Raw genomic sequence first — 7,546 nt, 5'->3', positions numbered from 1 at the left:
GCTACAAGTATTAATGACAGCTATAGATAATATGCTATCCAGTGCCCAAAATTAAGCCCCTCTAATTATAGTTTTAAAATTATATCATCTTCTAAATAAGTAACTGGTATCAAAGACAACAATAAGTCTTGGAGAGAGAAGACTGCACAGAAGACTGCTCCTGTATATTAAGAACGACACAAAGCACTTCAAATTTAGTCATCTACTCCTAAATTTGCCCTAAAGGTCACAGCATTAATTCTAAACCTGTAGACATCTTCAAGATATTTTATGTTACTATGAGTCATTAAAAGGTTGGCTGCACTGACAAGATAAATACTACAAGACCAGAAATCCAGAACCAGACTATAAATTTGTGTATCTCAGGAGTGAAAAGGTTCACAACAAAACAGGTATTTGAGACAGGATTTAATTTTAAACGCTTCCTCACCAATAATCACCCGTCTTTATCATCTTCGCACTGTTGAAAAACAGTTTGAAGAATACACCAGTGAACCTAAGGCTATGTCTATGGTAGTGAATTAAACAGTGCTTGTGAGCATTCCCAGACACTGGAATATGTCTGCTCTGAAATTATTAGAGCGGTCCCTGGCATGCTTTTGGCCTGTACCAACTAGCCGTCTCCCAAGCAATTCCCAGGCACAGTCTGGGAGTTAGAACATCCCACAGACCATTACCACCCAAGGATTTGCATCCAGCCACCCTGTTCTGGAGGCTGGCTGCGTTTGTTTACTGGTGTACTTGCGAGTCAGTCCATGCCAGTTGGCTTCTGTACCTGGGAATATTCTTGGGAATGATTTGCTAGTATAGACATACTCCTATCCCTTTCTCACTACTGCTGAGGACAAGTAGGAGGCTTCAGGGAAGTAAAGACCAAAGCAGTAAAGCTTCATTCCGTTGGAATCACTTTTGATAGCCAAACTGATAAGGACGGCGGGCGGTTTTTTCCATTTTTTTAACAAGCCACCTTCCCCTGTTATTTTAATCCCACTGCAACAAAGGCAACACAGCATTCAGCTGAAGTCAGAAACATGCAGAATGTCAGGCTGGAGTTACATATAAAGGCAGAATATGTCAATATTCGATATTCTAAATAACCAGAAATGAGTGCCTGCCACCTCAAGTAGTGTCCTGGAAGCCAAGAGACCAGAGCATTAATTCTTGCTCCTGCACTGAGTTCCTATTTTGTTTTGGGCAAATTGTTTACAGCCCAGTCCATAATGTCTAAACCGTTAGGCTACAGGATTACGTTTCCTTTCTGCCTCCAGTACAATCCATTTAAGCCTGCAATACGATGATGACACCCCAAAGCATATCGTAAGTACCCTAATGGTTAAAGCAGCCCTAAAGAGATGCCGAATTTAAATTCTTCCAGCTGAAGAGAGACAAAATGGAAGGGCCCATGTCTCCCATTTGCAGGCTAAATGCTCTAGCCATTAGGATAGAAGGTACAGCACAACCAAAGTGTACTTGCTCCCTTCCTACTTGTAAGTACTTACTCTCAGAGGAAATCTAGATTCTTACCTTGCAGTCCTGATATAGCTATGCAAGTCCCAAACAGAACGAGTTTTCAGACAATTCTATTTATTACCAGTAGCTTTGGGATAATTTTGACGGGCTCCTCAGAACATTTTTGGGTTAGACTTTGTCTAGTCCCCAAATCCTGGGGTTTGGATTCCACTCTTGAGTCCCAATCTCATAAAATCTAGCTGTTCTGTGCTGAAATTATGGACACCTAATTGCTGTAATAGCTCTGGCTTTCAGATCTCTCCTGTATTTACACTGTCTTGTAACTTGGGGCCAGAGTCAAAGTACTCAGGGGACTCCCTGCATGTTGCTATCTCTTTCATTCTCATCTGAAAAATCGAGGTGCCTCTCCAAAAAAGAAACCTGTGGCAGACAGCAGGACTGGCTCATACCCGAGCTCCTGCTCCTCCGGGCCATGCAGACGTAGCTCAAGACATCTGATTCTTTGAATTCAAACACAGATTTGAAAGTCAGTAGAAACAAAACACTGCCTTAATTCCCCATGTGCAATATGGGGAGTAGCAGAACTTCTCTACCTTACAGGGATTGGGAAGGTAATACATTCCCATTTTGGAGTCACTCAGGCAATACACCACGGGAGCCATACAAAACAGGCCGCCAAAAAGATGAAATGTCTTTGGTGGTGCAGAGGAGACTGAATGATGGAGGCAGTTATGGATCACTGATTCTCAGGACAGACTCACACTGTCCTAAATACTGGTGAAAGCTTCTTGACATACACCATCTCAGTATAGCTGAAGGGCGAGGTACAGGCAGCTCTGTGGCACAGGAGTGGAGCCAGGCAGGAACCAGCGAAGCAGGCGGGGTGCCAGCTGCTGAGTCCCCCAGTGCCAGGGGAATTCTCAGCTGGGAGAACCTGGCTGCCTTCCAGCCTTGCTCCTCTGCACATATACATATATATATGTATATACGTATAGCAGAACTTTTAAAGGAATTATCTTCCATATGTCTTTTAGTTTGACTGGAAGATTTTTATCTCATATCTACTCTAGTACAGAATAAACCCGCAGCTGCCTGATCTGTGATTAGCCTCAGCTGTCACATAAACCAGATTTTTAAGCAATTGTGTTGACAAAAAATTCTATGCCTCTCTGCTCAGAAAAAGTGAAGACTAAATATCCCAACAGTGTAAAGGCTGGAACACCTGTACTGGAGAAGAAATATAGGTAGGCACTCCAAAGATCTGCAATAACAGAAAATATCTGTTTGCACCTAGCACAGAAATATGTGGGATGGTATTGGCTAAAAGCAGAAGGCAAGAGGGAATACCTAAATGGACTTCAAGATAAAAGTAAGTGTTCATTTCTTTCACCATAAAAAAACCCAACTCTACTTTATGAGTTACCAGGTGTTTCTAATTTAATTCATTTCATTAACTTCTTACAATTTGTTCAGCCAGCTCTGCAGACAATTGATTTTTATTACTACATGCTTCAGTGACTTTCTACACTAGATTTTTTTCCACTGACTATACAGTTCTTCAAATCTCTTCAAAGTTTTATTTTGTTTTGCCTTTTCAGAGTTTAGTCTGTCTTTCCAATCAACCTTATGGCTTATTTAGGACATTCTTTTACAAGGCAAATATAATATATAACATCAAACATTTTCATCTTTGTTTGCTGCTTTCAGAGGTCTGATTTCAAAGTTTTCATTATGGTACTGCTGCTGATGAAAACTGCTGACAAGACAGAAAAACAGCCTGATTGTGATATTGTAACTAGTTAATACATACTGGACATGCAAAACAACAGTATTTGGACAGTACTATTTTTTGAATAACAAATGAGCTTTCAAGGTCCACAACTCAGGGTGTCATGTGATGGCACTGAAACTTCTTAATCAGATTGTTTTCACCCCTAATTATACAGGCAGAGTTCACACTGACACCTGCTGTTAAGACTGTCTAACTTTTCCCATTATAAGACCATTTTCAATTTCATTGCCAAATTAACTGTGTGGGTTGATCTTTTCAGGGATGAGTGTCATCTTCTGATTTAAACCAAAGGAAAAAAGATGGAGTCAGTGTTTCAGATTAAATGTTTTTGTGATTTTCAAGAATTATGTGGGGGATAACAGATCGCTCACTTCATATGGACTCTCTCTGTTACTTCATTTTAAAAAATCAGTTACCTACATCCCTTGAAACAATAACTTGAAAATTAGCAGCATTTCACTTGAAGTTGCCTAGAAAGGGTCTATACTTGGCCAAGCTATGAGCCCCAGAAAAATCAGACAATACACACTGACGTAAGTGGAAAGGTATTACAATTTTGTGTCCAACATCTTTGAAGATTCCACTTGTTTTTTACCTCTGACAGATGGCCAGGAGTGAAAAAAAGATCACTGGGGAAGGCAAGCACAGACAAAGTAGGTAGGATGATGCAGACAGAAGCGTAGCAATGGGCTGTACGAACCAGAAGAAGGATAGACAAGCTCAGTAAGGCATTCAATGACAGTGAGCACTGTAAAAAGAACAAATATTAAGAAGAAAAAAAAGAAGGAAATACTGGGGGGCCAACAGGTGTTTAAATGATGAAGTATTTAAACCACGACTCCAAAGTCTTGACACTTCTCTGCTCTTTAGTAAATAATTATGAAGCAAACTGCCATCATTTGTTATCTCATTCTCTTCATGTGTCCACAAAAATGATAACCCATTTTTGTTACCTCTCTGGTAATAAAATAATTATGAATGTTTGTGCTGATGACCTAGAGAGCTCAGGCAGATAACTCACATGGAAGAGGAGCATGCAGTTGTTCTAACCTCCCCCAAGAAAAGTTGGCATCAGCTTTCTATACAGTTGACTGCATGCCTGGAAAGTGAATCCAGATATACGCTATTACAAAATAATTTGTTCTTCTCATAAAAGTGATATTACCCGATTCATGTTACATAGGGATAAATCAAGGCAACAATTCTGAGGTATTCTGCTTAGTATCTTAGTATCTCTATTTTCCTTTTTTTAGTGGTTTTTACACTTCGACTTTTCCTTCAACTCTATTTTTTTCATTATTACGATGATTATTATTATTTGTTGCCCCTAATAATGACTTAGTTTCTTCTTGGTTTCTTTTTCTGTAGCTTGCTCCTTGTCAGTGAAAATATCTCCTTTCAGCCTAAACAGTTGTAGCTTAATCATTTCTCATATGGAAGTTATTCTATATCCCTGATCATCCTTGTTGACCTTGACTAAATCTTCTCCAGATCCTTGTATTTTTTTGAGGTGGTATGGAAGGACAAGGTCAGAACTGCACAACATATTACAGATACGGTGAAACTACAGATTTACATAACGGCAGAGAGACACTCTCTTTTGTTCTTCATTCTTCTCTTAATGGCTCCTAACGTTTGATTTACTCTTTTGATCACTACTGAGCACTGAGTGATGTTTCTGTGTGACTATCTATCATAACTCCCAACTCACTCCAGTCAGCTCAGAGCTCATGTAAGTGAAATTAGGATTTCTTCTCCTTATGTACATCACTGTGCACTTATCTACACTGAATTTCAGCTGTCATTTTATTGCTCAGTCACTAAGTTTTACTACCCTGAATAAATTAATATCATCAAACTTGATTACCTCACTGCTAATGTGCTTTTTAGTCATCTATGAGCATGTTGAACAGCAAATGCCCTGCCATAGATCTTACTGAACCTCATCTGTCACCAACTTCCACTGTGAAAACTGACCATTTATTCCTGTCTTCTAGCCATTTAACCATTCAAGGATATTCCCTCTCCTAATGTGGTGCTATATTTCCCTAAAGGCCTCTAATAAGATGCTTCTCAAAAGCCTTTTGGAAAAACCAAGTAAGCTGTGTCAACCACGTCACAGCTATTCACATAACTGTTGATAAGAATTCAGGGAAGCCAACAGGGCTTTTCTCAAAAACATCATATTATCAAGATATTCAGTGACTCTGTTCCTGCTAGCTAATCGGCATGGTACAGACGTCATGCCTAAAAGCTTTGTAGTTCCACAGGTCTTTTCTCAAAACTTTTTTAAAAACTGCCTTCAGATTTTCAGCTGTCCTTGGGTGCCAAGACAGCTTTGCGCAAGAAGTTACCCAGTGTCATGTTTGAGGAGCCATCCAACTGTTTTAGACTTGAATTCGTTTTGAACTCTCTCATGAACACCACCTTGTCCCGGTGATGTGCTGCTCTTTGTGTGCTCTGCTTTATTTGCTCCATGTGTTGTCTTCTGTAGTCACTTCCTCTCCACATAGGTCCTCTGAGGAGTCTCTCACAAAGAAGACTTTAGACCAGAAACTGCCCCATTCCTTGTGCTGATGCAAATAATTAGTTTAGCTCTTCTGCAATGGCCTAACTCTCCCCTGAGGGCTCTTTATACCATGATTAGCAGCATGGCCCTTCAGACTCTGGCTTACTTCTTGCTTTTGATACATTTGAAGAAAGATTTATTGTTACTTGTGAATCCTTCTGCTAGATGATCCTCAAAATTCTTTTTGTCTTGTCTTATTGTGCTTTTACATGTTACCTGCCAGAATTTACAATCCTTTTTTAATATGGACATCAGTTTTTTGAAGAGTGTCTTCTTGCTTTCATGATGCATGCCACTTTCTCCTTAGCTATGCAGGGGTCTTTTTGCCCATCCCCACACTTTTCTTCATAAGCAGGGTGTGTTAGCCCCATGCTTCCAACATAGTAGTGACCTAAATAAGTTCCAGGTGAACTAAGAGGATTAATTATTTTAGCTGACCTTTTTTTTTAACATGGTGATTCTTTTACACAGTTCCCCTTTTTGAGAGAGCCCAACTGTAGTTGTTCCCAGAAAATTGCTGAAGCTGAGTATGCTACAGCAGCCGCTGCAGAACAACCCTTCAGCCATGGGGCTCTGAGGCAGCCCCGGGATGCTGCTCTGAACCAGCTCATGGGCTGCAGGCCCTCCCGGGCTCTCCCCAACCAGCTGCCCATCACACAGCTACTGATGGTGATCTCTGTGTTATGGTCTGGTGTAGTATTTGACCGATTGCTGCAGGTAACTGAGGAGGCCCATGATTATCCTATACCCTGCTTTGGCTGCTTCTTTGAGGGTCTTAGGATACTGAAACCATTAACATCTTTGCTGGGCAGTTGTACCAAGCCAATGATACTTTTTTTAAAATTTAGGCTTCAAATTTCAGTCCATGTGGATTCATAATGTTGCTTGATGAAGTGGGGATTTTCTTAATTAGACTTTACTTTTTAAAAAATATATAACACTACATCACCACCAGGAAGGCCTACTTCATCTTTCCTCTTCATCACCAAAGTTTCTGTTTTGGTGTTACAATCTTCCGTGGATTATTTTTCTTCTGTCAAGCTTCTGATACATGTACTGTGCCACTTATTTCACTCAGGGCTAGTCTCGCTTCCTCCATCCTGGATTTCAAGCACTTCTTTTTGCCATGTTTTATTCTTTATCTGGCAGCCTGTCTCCTCGTCCTATTTGATGTTTTTCTCCCCTGACTGATGTATCTGAATTCCCACAGCGTTACTTGCACCACAGGTTCCATTTCAAACCACTTTTTCTTCTGCACCTCCTGGCTTTCTCACCACTTCTTCATTTACAAGCTCACTCATGATATTCCTGGTTTTAAGTGCCAGAAGCCCAGTTCCCTTATGAACCCTCTTCTATGGCCTTACTGTATCAAGGCAACGTTCCCAATTCCCCGTAAATCTGACACTGATTTTTGCAGCTTCAATATCTGGCTGAGGACATGGTGTTTGTGTTCGGCATGAGTGTTATTGTGCTTGCCAAAAGCACAACAATAGATGTGCTTTAAAATGGGGTTGGTTCCATGATCTATTTAAAATATGTGTGTGTGTGTCTGTGCGTGTCCTTACAATCATGCCAGCACAGCCCAGGGTGGCAAGCTGTGGAGAGAGGAAAAATCAATGAGAGTGGTAAGGAGGGAATTCCTAAGTGAGAATAGCCACCAAATATTTCATGATGTGCAACTACATCCCCAGAAGTACTCTGTATGCAGTAATGCT

This window comes from Phalacrocorax aristotelis, chromosome 2 (genome assembly GCF_949628215.1).
Source record: "Phalacrocorax aristotelis chromosome 2, bGulAri2.1, whole genome shotgun sequence".
In the NCBI taxonomy this organism is placed as follows: domain Eukaryota; kingdom Metazoa; phylum Chordata; class Aves; order Suliformes; family Phalacrocoracidae; genus Phalacrocorax; species Phalacrocorax aristotelis.
The sequence above is the reverse complement of the archived record's forward strand: the minus strand, read 5'-3'. Positions refer to the sequence as shown.